This window comes from Grus americana, chromosome 2 (genome assembly GCF_028858705.1).
Source record: "Grus americana isolate bGruAme1 chromosome 2, bGruAme1.mat, whole genome shotgun sequence".
In the NCBI taxonomy this organism is placed as follows: domain Eukaryota; kingdom Metazoa; phylum Chordata; class Aves; order Gruiformes; family Gruidae; genus Grus; species Grus americana.
The window spans coordinates 31,760,334-31,776,546 of NC_072853.1; the positions used below are offsets into that span (position 1 = coordinate 31,760,334).

The 16,213-nt window shown below is 45.1% G+C and overlaps 1 protein-coding gene across 3 annotated transcripts in view; it reads left to right on the forward strand.

Moving 5' to 3' along the window:
* Positions 1-1,177: 1,177 nt before the first annotated feature.
* Positions 1,178-16,213, forward strand: part of PAG1 (phosphoprotein membrane anchor with glycosphingolipid microdomains 1) — a 116,814-nt gene continuing 101,778 nt past the window's right edge. For all 3 annotated transcript variants that reach the window (XM_054816013.1, XM_054816007.1, XM_054816008.1), the window contains exon 1: positions 1,178-1,419. The gene's annotated coding sequence lies outside the window, so the exon portion shown is untranslated. The remainder of the gene's footprint in view (positions 1,420-16,213) is intronic.

A 16,213-nucleotide genomic window follows, 5' to 3' on the forward strand; every position in this document is an offset into this window, starting at 1 on the left:
CTTAAAGAAGGCTCAGAGAAAAAAAAAAAAGCAAACAAATCAACAGAGGAACCCAACAGCTGGCAATACTGAAAGATGATATGAAGAAAGGATCAGCTCTGAGGATTTGTGGGATGGATGTGCACGGAGGTAATAAACTGAGCTATAATCTTGCCAAAGATTAGGTGAAGCTGAAAATGTGAACGGTACTGCTGTATTTGGATTATTAAACAAACAAACCAACCAACCCCCAATGCTTTCCTGCATAGGTAAAGCCTTGCATGGTAAACACCAAATGCAGATTCAGGCTCAAACCTTGAGCCAGCCACATATGTGACATCAGTGTTACTGCAGAATAGAATATGGGGTTTGAACTTGTTCTCAGGAAGTAAGAAACTCACTGGGTGTTAGGTCAGTCCTTACATCTGGGTGGAAACTTACAGTAATTGTGCAATTTCCCTAAAAAATCCCCCGAGATCTGTTATGCACACATTTTACCTTTGCAGCTTTTCCTGCCTTTGCTTGTACATTGCTTTTCACTCCAAGTTCTCGCACTTCCCTAAATCGTGTAAAATATAGTTATTTCTTCCACTTAAAGACCTTGGTGCAACATTAAAAAGCCACCAATAACTATGCGGACGTCCCTTTTGTCATAATACCTGTCTTTATTAGTCACGCTCACTTATGGGGGGGGGGGATAGGACGCCTGGATTCATCCTTTTTTCCTCCTTTTCCAGGCTGGCCAGCGGAGCACCCTCCAGCCGAGCAGCCTGGAGCCGGGGCGCCTATGTGCGGCAGCCGGGGGCGGCGGCCCCAACAAGCCGCTGCAGCCCCGGCTGCCGGCCCCAGCCCTCCGCTTGCGCTCCCCGCTGCTGGGGGCGGCAAAATACGGCCCCCCCCCCGGCCCCGGGGCCGCGCTGCAAGGCGGGCAGCCCGGCGGCGGCTGGCATGTCCGTATCCGTGTCGTGTCCCCCCCCCCCCCCGCCTCCGCGGATCAAGGTGATGCGGCGGCAGCCGTGCCCCACGCAGCCTCCGCAAAGGCGCGCTGCGGTGCGCGGGGGGGGCGCAGGGGGCGGCGGGACTGCGCTGCCCGCCCGCGGCGCCGCCGCTGCATCGGTCGCCTCTCGCCGCCGGGCGCGGGGACATGCGCACTGCCGCGCGCCCGCCCGCGTCGTGCTCCGCGGCCGCGCTCCGTCCCTCTCCGCCGCCTCCCCCCGACCCTCCTGCCGGGCGGAGGAGGGGGAGGGAAGGAGAGAGAGAGGGAGGAGGAGGAGGTGGGGGGGAGGGAGGGGAGAGAGACGCGCCGCAACTTGCTGCTGCTCCTCCCTCCCCTCCCCTCGCCGCGCCGCTGCCCGGCCCCTGCGGGCTGCGCTCCGCGGGCAGCGCTCCGCGGGAGGCGGCATCCCCGGGCGCGCTTCTCTGCGGGGCCGGCGCCTCCCGGTGAGTTGCGGGCGGTGCGCGAAGTTGCCAGTGTCAGTGTCTGTGTTTTTTGGGGGGCGGTGTGCTGTCGCTGCGGGCGCGGGTCGCTGCGCGGCTGCGGGAGGCGGGTGGCGGGGCCGCCGTAGGGCTGCGGGGGCTCGGCGCGGCGCGGACCGCAGCGCTGCCCCTGTCCGGCCGCGGTCCGCGCTGCGCCCGGGGCGTCCATCTGGTTATTTGGAGGGATAATTTGGCCAGGAGAGGTCACAGGTGCAGGGCAGGGTCCGAAGCGGACAGGATCCGGCCCCCGGCCGGGGTTATTGTGCGGCTTCCCGGGCGCAGCGCGCTGGCGTCCCACGGCGGCGGGGTTCTCCGCGCCTCCCGGCTCCGGCTGCTGCGCGTCAGCGCCTTAACTATATTTTCATTCAAATCCTATTACATGGTGACAGACTCCAGTTTGTTTCGCAGTGGCATCTGCTCTTGGTCTTGGAAACTCTTTAAGAGGAAGGGATCACCAGGGGAGAGCAGGGGCTGCTTTTCAAAGCGTTGCGAAGAGAGCTGCAAGCACAAATTAGTCCTAACACATCATTTGCCGTGTGTGCTGCTTGGAGCGTTTATTTCCCTTAGAGCTTCTGAGAGAGGAAAGAAAAAAACTGGCAGAGGGTCACACCAGAAAGTTGTGTAGTTGGAATGTTACATACGCTAATGGACCCAATTATCTAAATAAACAAACGTAGTGATTTATAGGTGTCTGAACTATAATGCTTTGAATGATAGAGCTCTTTAACCTTTCTTTCTAATCTGTCCCTCAGAGATTTGGTTTTAAGGAGAGTAATATATCATCTGTGGTGCTGAATACTGGAGTTGATTACATTTGTAAAAGGAATGGCCTTTGAAATAATACTGAGCCATTAAGCAACAAATGCAGAAAAAAGAGTGAGAGAAAGAGCAAAGATAAAATTTTGGCAGAAAATATTTTTCCCCTTCCTAGCAGCCATGCTCCATTAACTTTTATCCAGAGTTCTTATTTTATTAGATTAAACTTCAAAAAAACAAGTGGGCTATGTGAAACCAGAAGCAAATCCTCCTTAGTCCTCTTGAAGTCTGTCTGCGTTGCAGTTAAATGATGATCAGAGCAGTGTCTGTTAAGAGAATTTGCAGAAGCAAGCACTGCTACAGATACCCAGAAAGTAAATGGAGGTACTTTGTTATTGTATTTGTTTCTTAGATAATACAGAAGTAGAAATTTCAAATTCCAGGGTTTCTATTTTACATCTTTAAAAATTCTGCCCTGATAAATATACCTGTATGTGAGGTGTGCAGCTTCAATATAGCAAAAGTGCCTTCCTTTACTGGAAAAGTGATTAATTCAGGTATTAGTTTATTTAACAACGGCGAAATTCTGCAGCCTGCGGAGCATGTCCTGTAAGGGATAAATGTCTTCTGCCCTCATTGACAAAAAATAGTACAGTATGCACAGCACCTTGCAGGCCTGAAGTGCAAAAGCAATTTTATCTTTAAGCAGTATTTCAACACAGGATTTTATTAACATAAAATCAATATTCAGGTCAGCAATGGGGATCTGCAACTTTTGAATGAGGAGCTGATCTGAAGGCAACACATTGCTCGTATGAGTAAAGGTTGTGGGGTATGACACTCAGCAAGCTCACCTAGCTTTTGTTCAGTTTCTTTTATGAAATGTCTTTTAATGAGGAAAAGAAACAGGTAATCCATTGCATTTTAAGGCACCATGCTCCTTATAAGCCTCATCGCCAGGCATTTGAACATGAATATGGCTTTAGATCATGTATTGTATACAAATGACTGCTACTAGATAACTTAAGCTCTAAATTTATCCTACCATTAAAGTTACATTGATCAGAAAGTAGCAACTGGATTTCAAGTCCTAAATAAGAAATGCTCAATAATCTAGAGCTAATTTATATTTTAAGAAGCGCTGTTCTGAGGAATCCACAAGAAATGCAGTCGAGTTTTCCTTACTGGCTGTGCAGTGGCATTTAGTTAAGGAACACTCCTGGGGCTGTGCGGTCTTCATTGACACACAAAGGAGTTAAATCTGTTTATCAGCTCATTGATGCTGATGGTAAAGTGCTGTAGAGTTCAATGGCTGGAACAGGACACAGTCTTTTTCCTTCCAGTAAGGATGGGGATGGAGAACGGAGGGGCTTTTTCAAAGTAGTTCCAACACCATATCATTTGTAACTGCAAAATATAACGTAAGAATAAGATTAATAGACCAAGAAGGCTTGAAAACATTGTTTAACACTTAATTGAAACAATAAATCATTCAAATAACATTACCTAGGCTCCTATAGTGATGCCTCTGCTTCCAGGGTTGCGAACAGAGCAGATTTCGGGCATGGGGTGCTGGGGTAGCTCAGCCCCAGAGCCGCAGCGGGAGGGCAGACGTGTTGCAGCCTGGTAGCCGTGCTGCGGCCAGGAGGGAACCCAGGCGGGGTGAAGGGGCAGCGCATGCTGAGACTCGCCCTCACTGCCAAACTGGGGCCGAGAGAGCCCCCTCCCAAGTTTGAGTGTCTGCTGAATGAAGGGCAGCTGCTGGCCCGAGCCCCGTGTGGAGCCAGCAGGGAAGATGTGCTGGATGAGGCCCTGCTTGTACAGCCTCTAGCTTGCGGGCAGGCTGCCCTGCCCGCTCGGTGCCCATCCCTGCATCCCAAGGATGCTGTCAGGTGCAGGTCTTGTGTATAACAGTGCCAAAAAACTTGTTCTGATGAGGGAAGAAGTTCAGGATGGCTTCTTCCTTGGAAAAATGGTGTGTTTCTAAATGTTTGTATCATCAGGTACTGCTTACATTGATGAAAACATGGAAAGGGCAAGCAGTGCACACTTATTTGTGTAATACTGCTAGTAATAAACTCTAGACTTTGAAATCAATGTGCATTCCTGTGGGCTCTTGGAGGCCCTGTAAAATCCTGCTGCACAGATGAGGAAGCTGAAGCCTGAAGGGAGCTGAAATGTTCTTCGTTGCTGTTCCCCCATCTCCATCCTGGTGTCCCTCAAGCTCTGAACTGCCATGCCATGCCACAGCTTCTCCATAGGTCTCTCACGGGTGCATGTGCCGCGTCTGGCTCACCTTCCTCCTGGCCCCTCACCTCCCGAACCCCATGTGTGCCGCCGTGCGGCCGCGCTGCCCTGCTTGTTGACCGGGTAAATACCCACCCGCAGGTGCTTGGTGACTCACTGGAGGTCCCACACTGCAAACCCTCTGCAGTTTCACTCTGCTTTTCTTCCGTGGTGAAGCAGTTTTTTATAACCCTGTGTCTGGAGTTACCTGGGCTGGGGAGGACAAGCTGAGGGTGGTGGGACCTCCAAAGGTTGCTCCTGCAAAGGTGCCTCAAGCGCAGCTGTCAGGTGAAAATGATGAGTGGCGGGAGGTGTTCTTTTGCTTCGTGGATGTGATATAACCAAGTTTTAATTAAAGCAGAGGCGGTAGATTATTAGGGCAGATAAATACTGCCTTGTTACAGCCCTCTTGGGTCGTATGTAAGCAGTATTCGTTTTAGAAAGGATGAATGAATAGTCAGTGTGAAGGATAAAGATCAGCATTGTTAATCACTCTGGAAGTCTTCCGTGGGAAAGTGTAAACTCACGAGGGAAGATACTGTCCATAAATGTCATTTAAATATTTACATAACTTGGGGATAAAATTTTGATATTAAAGGCGTGCAAGTACCAAGTCATCTTTGGGTTCCTGTACAGTGGAGTTGGTTGGGGGTGGGCTGTATTTCTACGTAATGCTTTGCTGGCAGTTATGAAGAGCTCTTCTTCAATGCCACTGTGAAAAAAAATTAATTGTTTTTGTCAAAGTGCAGATGAAAAAATTAGAAACTTGGGAGACTACATTTGCTTAAACTCTTGTGCTTCAGGTGGTGTTAACTCTTTACTTCTGGTGTCCCTGGCTAAGCAGTGTGCGGTCGCCATTATCTAGGCTAGGGGCATGGTGGTTGACCATCCACTTACAGTTTGTGGCTGTTGATGCGTCTGCAGGGTGAGAAAGAATGACTCCAGGTGGGAAGGGGTGGGTTCCCCCTCCCCCAGATAACTGGAAATGGTAGGAAGTGTTCCTGTGCTGATCTTTGATTTTGTAATTCTCGCAAAAGTTTCTTTTGTCCTTTTCCAGCTCTCAGAATGTGATACAACCCTTGAAAAAAAAAGTGTGCTTTCATGTAAATGCAATGAGGATGAGCCTTTGAAAACATATCTTAGCTGATGTTGATGAATAAACAAACTTGGCCAGAGTAAATCTTTTCATCTAACTTCAAGAGCCACACTGTAATGAAGTAAATATAGATGTACTTAATGGGCTCCTTTCATCCAAATACATAACAAACCCTCCAAAGTAATGCAAACAAATCTAAAATGGATTTCTAAGTGGCTTTTTTTTTTTTGGTACTGGAGCAGTTTAGTCTAGCCAGGCTAGAATGGGAGTGGAGCTTGCTCCCAGAGTTGTGGAGGTGCTGGGGTGCGTGCCAGCCTAAATGTGAGGGGGCAGAGAGTGCACCAGAGACCTGGCTCTTCTCTTCTCCTGCAGTTGTTCTGCAAAAAAGGCAGAAAGCACTTGTTCCACGTGTGGTTTAAAACACCTTATTTGATCAGCTTCTCCCTGAACTCATCCCTTTGGAAGGCAGCTTGCAGATGAAGCTTCGAGAGGCAGGGGGACCTGCAGAGGCTGCTGTCTGCTCCCCCTTGGCCGCAGCCCGGCTCAGCACCCCATTGCTGAGCTCAGGCTGCACTGAGAGAGCCCCTCCAAATGCGGGACGGCACCTCTGGGGCAGCCTGCGCATGGCGTGTCACTGCTTGGCCGGACACTAAAGTGTCTAGGGGGCTTGCTCTGCAGGGCATGTCCTGGTGGTGTCCCAGCCTGGTTCCTGGGTTCACAGAGTACTTGAATTTAGTGTTAAAGGTGGCCTCGGGGCCATCGTGACAGCTGCTGTAGACACAATCATTGAAGTACGACTGCGGCGGTGGTGTTGACTTTGGCACCGTCTTGTTGGTTGGAAGCTGTAGGAAAAAGGAGCTCAAAGAACAGTTCTGCAGATCTGGACGTTCACTGTGTGACAGTGTATTTGGTTTCATTTTTGAGACTTGCAGGATGACTTTTTTCAACGACAGCATTTGTAAATAGATTAATGACTTCTCATGGAAAGCAAAAGCGTGCCTAGCAAATACAACCATTTGGTTTCACTGTCCTTGCTTCGTGAAGAAGACCAATGTGTAATGTTTGTATTTCCCATATCACAGAAACAGTCTTTGGATCTTCTCTTCAAAAAGCACAGTTATAAAACAATTTTACTTTAAAGACAAGTGCTTTGTTTTGAAAAGGATAAATCCTGTTTTGGAGACCAAATTATGGTCTTTTTTTAATAGGAAAAGTTCAGGTCCATTTCATTCCATTGTGGAATAAAATTCCATTCAAAGCTGGGCCATATGTGTGTAAGAGTTTGAATATTAGACTATTTAGACAACTGTGTCAGCATAATTACAGAAATTCTTCAGTATGAGCTGCTGCTTTGCTGAGGTCTTGAGTGGGAAATACTATAAAGAATAATTTTTGTGAGTGTTGGAGGAATTCTGAGAAGGAGCTTTAAGTCTAGCAGATTGTTGCACTTTAAAAAACACAACAGTGATTTACTAAAGTCCAGATTCAACTCACTATTCGACACCTTGAATAGTCAGACATCCAATTTAGCTAGTGTCTAGTTGTGTTGTGCCATGTGTACAGAAGTGAAACATATTAAAAAAACGTTCAGCTTCAGATGTGTTCATCTGGGGATTTACTCATAAATAATTGATAACCCTCTGAAACAAAATCTCTTCATTACTCCGTGGATTGCTCACCTCTTCCCTCCCGCGCTCATTGTTCTCGCAGGCGGGGGGAAGAACGAGGCACTGCTTTAATGAAGGTGTACGTCAGCCTCCACTGCTCCTTTCAAAAGGTCACCCAACTAAACAGCAGCAATGAAATGCATGACAAAAGATAAACATTTTATTGTCCTACAGAGATATGCGGCATTCCAGTGTTTTAGAGGAACCACTTAGCTGCTGTATTTAAGACTTCTTTCCATCCTAGCATAGAAGCAGTGTTTATGATGAATTACTAAATCAATGAAATGTTTGCATCTAGTGCACTGCAGGATAGGACGTCAAATTAAGGGCTGTTTGATGTGCAGTATCAATTACAACTGTGATATTTGGGCTTGATCTTTCAAGATTTTGCTGCGGTTAAGTATCCTTGTTCAGACTGTTGACTGCAATGGGACAAGTCTTTGTGAGCAGTGGTTTCTCATTCGAGCAAGGGTTTGCATGGTTGAGTTCCTATTTACCACACATTGAATCGTAGCGATAAGTTCCCTTTCCTGCAAAAAAGAGCTGTTCTGCTACCCACTGACTTAATAAAGTATATTTGAGTTGATTTAACAAAAATCTCATTTTAATGGAAAAAGTGTCTTAATTTAAGATCAGTTCATCTTTCTGATGACTTGATTGCTTTAGAGTTATTAGCCAAGTTCTGTAACAGTCTTTAAAGGTGCTAATACTTGCTTGCAGTTTAATAGCCCTAACTATTGCTAATGTACAGGAAATGTTGAAATCACATCATTGGGAGGGAACCCTAACAAATCTTATAGCTATTTTAATGTGAGGTTTCGCACGTTACTCTTGTTTAATTGAAAGGTGAATGCTATAAAGGCTTTGTCAGTCTGCTGTTTCCAGATGACAGCACTTTCTATGGAGTAACTGCAAGTCCCAGAGTGCTGATCCCAGCTTTCAGCTTCAGGATTCGTAGCTCAAACTCTTCCTTTTTTGCCTGGCAGAAGTGTGCATCTGTGGTGTTGTCTGGATTTGTGTCTTCCAAAAAAATACTGGTTTTGATCAAATAAAATGAGAAAAAAATTCTGAAATAATAGTCACATTCTGCCTGATATTGGAGAAAAGGGGGCCTTTGCTTCTTCTTCTGTAAACCAAAAGATTAAGCTTACTTATAAAAGATTAACAGAGCTCTATTCTGTTAATTTGTAGTGATGTAGTCGAAGTGCCTGATTCTACATCAGTGGAAAATCCATTATCAATCAATGGGAATTTTGGAGCTGAAGCCAAACGGATTAGAGACTCATCGTTCAGAATTGACTGAAGGACAACAAGACCTGGATATGCTTGTTGCCTCATTGCTGTGAGCTACCACCGGGGTGTGCCCACAAAAAATGGCAAAGGAAGATCTTTGGTTGCCTCAGGCAAGCTATTTCCAGAGATGTATGAAAGGGCTAGTGCCACTGTACGAGGCTGTAGAGAAACCTTACCTGGGGTGCTGCTGGTAGTCCTTGTTACTCACGTCCAAGCAAGATGATTTCAAAGTGGAAGAGGTACACGGGGAAAGATGACCTGAAGTCCTCTTCTGGGGATTGTATCATGGTGGGGGAGAGTTAATGAATGGGTCAGATGTGCAGTGGAAGAGGGGTGCAGATTTGGGAGTGAGGGGTGCCGAGGAGCACTGGTGCCTACACTCCGCTCTCTTACCTGCTGCCACTCAGGCTGCCACCCAGGCACCTTGGTGTAAGAGACAGGAGTCAAAGGGAGATGCAGAAAGACATTACTGAAGAAGTTGCTAAAGAATTTTCTACTGATGGTGTTGAGGGTGATGTCCTAACAAATTGCGTTGCCGGGACAAGTTTCTTCCTTTAATAAATAATAGCTACTTTTCCTTCTAGTAGAGTGCATAGACCAACATTCAGACTGTTAGAGCCTGCAAACGATAAGAAAACCTGCAGTTCTGGACTTATTTTAGTAAGGAATATTCACTAAGCACATTCCGAAATATAATTTCACTTTCTGTTGAAATGCTGTCATAGAGCTTAGTTTAAATGTAGCTCTGATCCAGAGCCTAGTTGTGGAGAAAAGCGTAATCTCCATGACCTCTGCTGCAACATTTGGTAGGTACTTTTCCAGGCATGGAAGCTAATACATCACAAAAAGTTATTAGTAGTAAAAATTACACAACGATTTGGTAAATGCAAATTTATTGTTTTGATCTGTTGTAATAGGCAAGATTATGTCATTTAGTTTGGCAATTACACAGTTTAAATTAATTTCATTTTCCTTTACTCTTGCTAAATGTAAAATAATTGAGCACACATCATGGAAGGTTGGGGCTCTCTTGTTTGTAGCTTCATCATTTATTAATCTAACACATTAGATGAGAGGCTTTACAGATTTGCTTGCCTAAGGAAAAAGAAGAAAATACAAAAAGGCCAAACTACATATGTGTATTCTGTCTCACACTTTGAAGTACTGTCAAATATTGCCTCATTTTTAGTACACTTCGTAAAAAAGAACACTGTTATTCCCCCAGAAGGGTAAGTTGTGACCTAATGCTTAAATAGTCTGAATGAGTTCATATTTGGATAGGCAAGGTCACTTGGGCAGTTCCTCCCCCTCACACTCTTCACGTAGGGATATAACGTTGCCCTCGGGCAGGCAAAATAAACTCCAAATGAGCACACCGTAAAAAGGTATGTTTTGGCACTGTCTTGGCCATCTTAATTGGCTGTCCTCGTTACAGGAGGAAGCCATTTGTGACGTGTGCCTTCCCTCTAATTTAGCCTTTTCAGAAAATGGTATTGGCCTAATAGAGGCAGCAGTGCGATATCGGCTCAGTGGAGGCAGAAGCGCTCTTCTTACCTTTATGTAGCTGGAGGGGATTTGAAAATTGGGTATTTCTCTCCGTCTCTGCAGCTCTGAGTAGCCCCGACACTGCCAGCCATGGATTAGTGAAATAAATCCCTTACGTTTCATAGTGAAGTGGAAAGTATAAAGAGCGTTTTCTGCCCTTTTTCCCCCTTTTTAATGTGTCATTTGCTGGCTGGCACAGTGACCTCCATTTCGTGACTCTTGTGATGTGACTTGTCACAGAGCTTTTCTGTGGGGATTAATTCATCACTCGAGGATGTAGCAGCATGTGGCATTATGCATGTGGACCTGAGGTAAACAGTTACCTATAGGCCACCTATAATGAATCTGTACTTTAAATATTATCTGTTAATGCAGTTTGATTTTTTTAATGTGAGTTTCTTTCCTGTTTGTTTTATCTCTTTTCTTAACTATGTCTTTGGTAGTCAAATGGGATGCATGTATATAGTCATTTTCTAGTGTTGCCAGTGTAGCTGAATTTGGAAAAAAGTATTCCTGGCAATTTAGAATATGAAATTTGCCAATGCATTGGGAAATGTTTTTATGCTAATTGTGTAGAGGTATGGTACAACAGTTCAGTTTTCCAGGGTATCTTGGTGGACAGCCTGTCAAATCTTTTAAATTGTTCTTCCAGTCAATTATATTGACTGAAGTGAAAGCAAGAATTAATCTTTTTTTTTCATTCTTTACATGAAGATTTAATTTCATACTCTTGATTTACATTTCAGTATCAATTGTGTATTTTAATTTGTGTGAGTGGAGGCTTTACTCAGCTGTGACTCCATCTTTAATTTTGCCCAACAAGTCCATCTCATTTCTGGAAAGCACATATGCCAGGAATTGATTAGCGATATCAGTTGGGCAAATGGTAGGGAAAGAAGTGGTGTCTGTGCCTGGTTACGGGGGTGCCTTACGCTGTGGGGTCTGACCAGTCACGATGAATTGATGGATGCCAGTTTTCAGGTGATCTCTGTTACCGTCCTCCTCAACAGGTTTGGTTAAAACAGCCCTAGAGAAGTACTGGGGAAAGCAAACTAGCCCAGAAGCAGAGGATTGATTTCCCACCAAAATGGGAGGTCATTGTTATGAGGCAATTAGCTAAGTTATTTACTCAGCAAAGCAGGCAGATAGCCAATAACTCAGCATTTATGTGTTTCACATTTATTCAGCGCTCAGGCATAGCGTGCACAAACAGCATGGGGTGGTTGGTTCCCGACAGGCACATCGACGCCCGTAGCTGGCCTGGGAAGAGAAGCCTGGTCTCTGAAACAAGTGATGGGACTCCCAAACTCCAGTGGGGGTGGCCTTGATGGACCTGCCCGGCCATGTCCTGGTTTCCAGCACCTGCAGAGATGTTGGCAGGGCAGGGCAGGTGCCAGACCATGGAGCACCAGGAGTCTTCTCTTAGGGCTTTTCTGGAGGCAACCTAGGGGTTTCATCCCCAGCTGTGGACCGTGGAGCCTGGAAGCGCTGGAGTCATCCAGCACCACAGGATGTGGCTCCATGCAGAAGCAAGGTTGCCTGAGGAGCTGGTTGTAGCTACCCTGGGACACCAAAGCCCTGGAGGTTTGGACCTCATGGTTGGCAGTCTGGGAACCTGGAAACCCTTGCTTGATTTTTGCCATTTCTTTGCTTTTCCCAGCTGAGGGACTTCTTGAGATATTAGTTGTTGGACAGTGGTAAAATTAGCATGAGTTGTCAGTTTTAATCAGCAGTAAATAATATTTTTTTTTCAGGAAATGCAATAACCAAGAAAGCTTGTTTTCCCTTGGTTTCTGAGCTAGGCAGGAATTATACATTACAGTGCTGTGATTGCCTGGGAAGGAGAATTTCCAAGACATTGCAGATCCTGTGTTCCACCTGGCATGATGTGTGCCCTGCTCCACAGAGCAGTTGTATTTTCTATATTAAGTATTAGCCTGTATAATTATTTACACTGATGCTTAAAAAAAGCAACAGCTCTGAAGAGAAAAGGCTAGAGGAATCAAAACTCACAAAAAACCCCTCAGGAATTTCTGTGCTTAAGCTATCTGTCAGTGGATAGTAATCAGTTTTCTGAGGTGTAACTCTGAAATGTTAGTGTTCATCATTTAATAAAAATCATGCTCCCAGCAGTTCATCAGCATCTGGCACTTAGATTGAATTCAGAAAAAATAAGCGTGAAGATTGCTGTAGGTAAATGACCAGAGCTTTATACCTTTTAAACACCTAGCTACCTGGTTTAATTAATACTCCAGTAACCTGTGGTGTGTGTCCGTATCAGCCTGATTTTATGCAGATAGGAGCAATCTCATGCAAAAAAATCAGTGCTATTGAGTTGTATGCTGAAGAGCAAGGTTTCGGCAGCAGGGAGAAGCGCAGTGCTGCTTTTGCTTCCTGCAACTGGTGTTTCAGTTTAGCAGTAGAGGAGCGTTGTGGCTGAAGGCATGCGCTGCAAACTTAAACCTTGCCTTTTTCTTACTCTCCTGCGTGATCCTCTAGTGGATTTTTGTCCCTCAGCCCTGGCAGTTTGATACAAGAGAAGGTTAACTTCCAAAAGCATAGTCTGGCAATTTGAGCTTTAAATTAGGGCATGCTGATAGAGTGCAGGTTGTAAAGTAGAGCTTGCAGAAGGATGTAGCCAATATGGGATTGAGGACCACAGATTGTTTGTATCCTGACCAGAGTCTGGCTTGTGGTGGGGCATCTGTATCTGTGGCCAGCCCCAGCTGATCAGCACTGCGTCCAGGGGATGTCACCTTCAGCTCTGCTATGGAGAGCAGCTAGGAGTTATCTCACATCCAGAATTTGAACTTGTGAGCGGTAGGTACCAGGAGCACAGGGAAGTGCAGAGTCCTGCCCCTGGGGAGGAACAACCGAGGCACCGGTATGTGCAGGGGGTGACCAGCTGGAAAGCAGCTTAGCAGAAAATGACCTGAGGGTCGTGGTGGACACCAAGTTGAACATGAGCCAGCAATGTGTCCTAATGGCAAAGAAGGCGAGTGATGTCCTGGGCTGCACTAGACAAAGTATTGCCAGCAGGAGAGACATGGACATGCAGAGAGAGTCCGACGAAGGGCTGCTAAGATGATGAAGGGACTGGAGGATCTCTCATATGAGGAGAGGCTGAGAGAGCTGGGACTGTTCAGCCTGGAGAAGACTCAGGGAGAATCTTATCAATGTCTGTAAATATCTGAAGGGAGGGTACAAAGAAGACATAGCCAGACTCTTTCCAGTGGTGCCCAGTGACAGGACCAGAGGCAATGGGCACACACTGAAACTCGGGAGGTTGCCTCTGAACATCTGAAACACTTTGTGAGAGTGACCGAGCACTGGCACAGGTTGCCCAGAGAGGTTGTGGAGTTTCCATCCTTGGAGATATTTGAAAGCTGCCTGGGCGTGGTCCTGGGGAACCGGGTCTAGGTGGCCCTGCTTGAGCAGGGGTGCTGGACCAGATGACCTCCAGAGGTCCTTTCCAACATCAGCCGTTCTATGATGCTATGACGTCACCAACTGCATTCTTAAGCAGTTGTGCTGGATGGGAGGTAGGACCACCTCTGTGCCACCTTCTCTGCAGACTGTTTTTTAAGAGAGCCTGTTCTGAAATAGCAGTTCTCTAGTTTGTTCTTCAAAAATTTGAAAAAGATTATGCATTCTTACTGAAAAAAGGGTAGCTACCTATTCTTGGTACCTTATGTCTGCTTCTCAGTTCTCTCCCACTTTTTCACCTCCTGTTTTTAAAACAGAAAATCTTTTATTGTACAGACGGGATGCAGTACCTGTCATTGTCTCCTGTTTCTGCAAGATGTGTGCAAAATGGCAGTTATTTCATCTCTGTTCTGACCACATATGAGAAAAATAAGGAAAAATCTCATTATTTGCAGTGACTTGAGCCTGTAAATGTTGGACAAATAACGCTTATTGTGCAAGCCTCGTCTTGCTTTTTCTAAATATTTCCTTTCCTTTAAAGCCTGGTTCTTACTAGCTCTATTTCCGACTCATTTGTAGCTAACGTTGTGTCCCATATGCCTCCACGGAATAGCAGACAAGGTGCTGAGCTTAGCTGTCATAGTAGTAGGCCTTAAGTGGTATCATATCCAAGACTCAAGGCAGGATCAACATCAACTCAAGCCTACAGAGAGTGGTTTTGTTGTAAATCACAATGGTACGGTGTGCCGCTACATGTTTCCTCCTCATGGTGAGTTAACAGCCGCCTGGAAACAAACCCCACTCCAAATGTGCTGCTTTTTATGCACCAGGGAGCAGTGGAGCTGTTATCGGTGACCTTAGCCTTCTCATTTTGGCTTGCGAGCTAATTTTGTTTTAATTACAGGCATAGCTTTAATCTTTGTCAATTGGGCAGCAACAGTAGAGTTATCCTTTGACTAATGATGTCCAATTTGTTTTTATCCCCTGACTCTCTGTTTGCAAAATAAAGACTGAAGCATTTTTCATATAAATTTATTTCCTATTCGTGATTTTTAAAATTCACAAAGAGCCTGAACTTAGATATACTGGTGCTGCCTTCTCAGTGTAAATATTATTGCTTTAGTGCAATCCTTGGAGACCGTAGGAGGCTTTCCAGGTCAGGGATAAAGTTTTTGGAGGTGAAAGAGGAGCAGTCTTAATGTACATTGTTTGATTTTCCCAAAGGAGAAGGGGTGTTCCCATTTTAGGAGAGGATGAAATCCAAGCCTTTATACAGGCCCCCCCCAGTCAAAGGTATGCACGAGAGCTTAGGTACTGTTTAAGTTTTGAATAGACTTAGGTAGGACCAAGTTTAACCAAGAGTAATATTCCTTCCTACCAAAAAGAGATTTTGTTCCTTGGTTTTGGTACCCAAAGGCTGTGGTGAGGGAAGAAAAAATGCTTGGGAGGATTGGAGTTGATACGGCATTTTAATTCATTTTAAAATATTTAGGAAGGTTTGGAAACAAAGCTCATATTGTTAACCAAAAGGTTGCAAAAGTTGACAGGCCAAAGCGTACGTGAACAATAGCTATTGAGAAGATTTCCATGATAACTGAAAATGTAGGTTTCCTATCACTTTGTACTTTGCATGTTCATACCCTGTTGTGGCCTCAGAGGGATTATACATGCAAAGCCCTGGTGCAGAGAGGTGACTGCATGGATAAAGTGATACTTGGTGCTACATTTGCTCTTTATTATACAAGAAGCGTGTTTATTTTTAGTTTTGCCCATGTAAAAAATGTGACACCCCTAAAACTGAGAAATATTCTGGTATTTCCATCTTTTTATTGCAGCTAATTGATACGAGACAGTGATGCTAATGTCTGTAGCTAATAAGAAAATAAATCAGGGTGTTTTTTTTTCTTGTTGTGTATTTTATTTGCCTTATACTGTCCATGTGGCATGAGCAGTGAACTCAAGAATTACACTCCTGTTGCATTTAGGCAAACTTACTATTTGTAATACAAAGAAAATACATACCAAGACTTCAAAGAGTTTCAGAAAAGGTCTGAATTACATGTGTATGTATTTGTTTTTTAACTTTTAGGGCTTTTTAGACCCTGAAGTACCTTTCCCACACTCGAATAACAGCAGACCAGTTGAACACAGGAGAAAGTCAGGAGGGAGAAAATTAATATCCTCAGGCTGGGCATGGGAGGCTGCTTAAACACATTGTAAAAGTCATATAAGGCATCTGCATCTGTATAGAAGCAAGCAGAAACAGTGGTCTGCTGAAAGCACAAATGTTAGGAGTTAGACTACAAAGATATCCTCGAGCATGTGAGTATCTGCCCCTAATGATTGCAACAGAAAACCCCAGCCAGACTGCGTTTAATTGAATGCAAACTGAGCATAAAGATCTGAAAAGGACTTTGAAGAGCAAAGATTCTGCAACATAAAAGTAAATGATGAAGTGTGTATATAGCTATCAAAAGGTGGATACCTGTAAATACACAGGTGGGCATGCAGGGTCACCAGGCAGGGCATCAGAAAAATGAGAAGTTAGTTGAATTGGTCATTGCAGGGGAATTTGGGCAGGTGTTGTGTTGGGTATGAAGATGAGAAGGTGAGAGACTGCTGAGGCATCACAACAGACGTGCTGAAAGAAGCTGGAGAATTGAATATGGAGGAGCCACTGTGTGTTGTA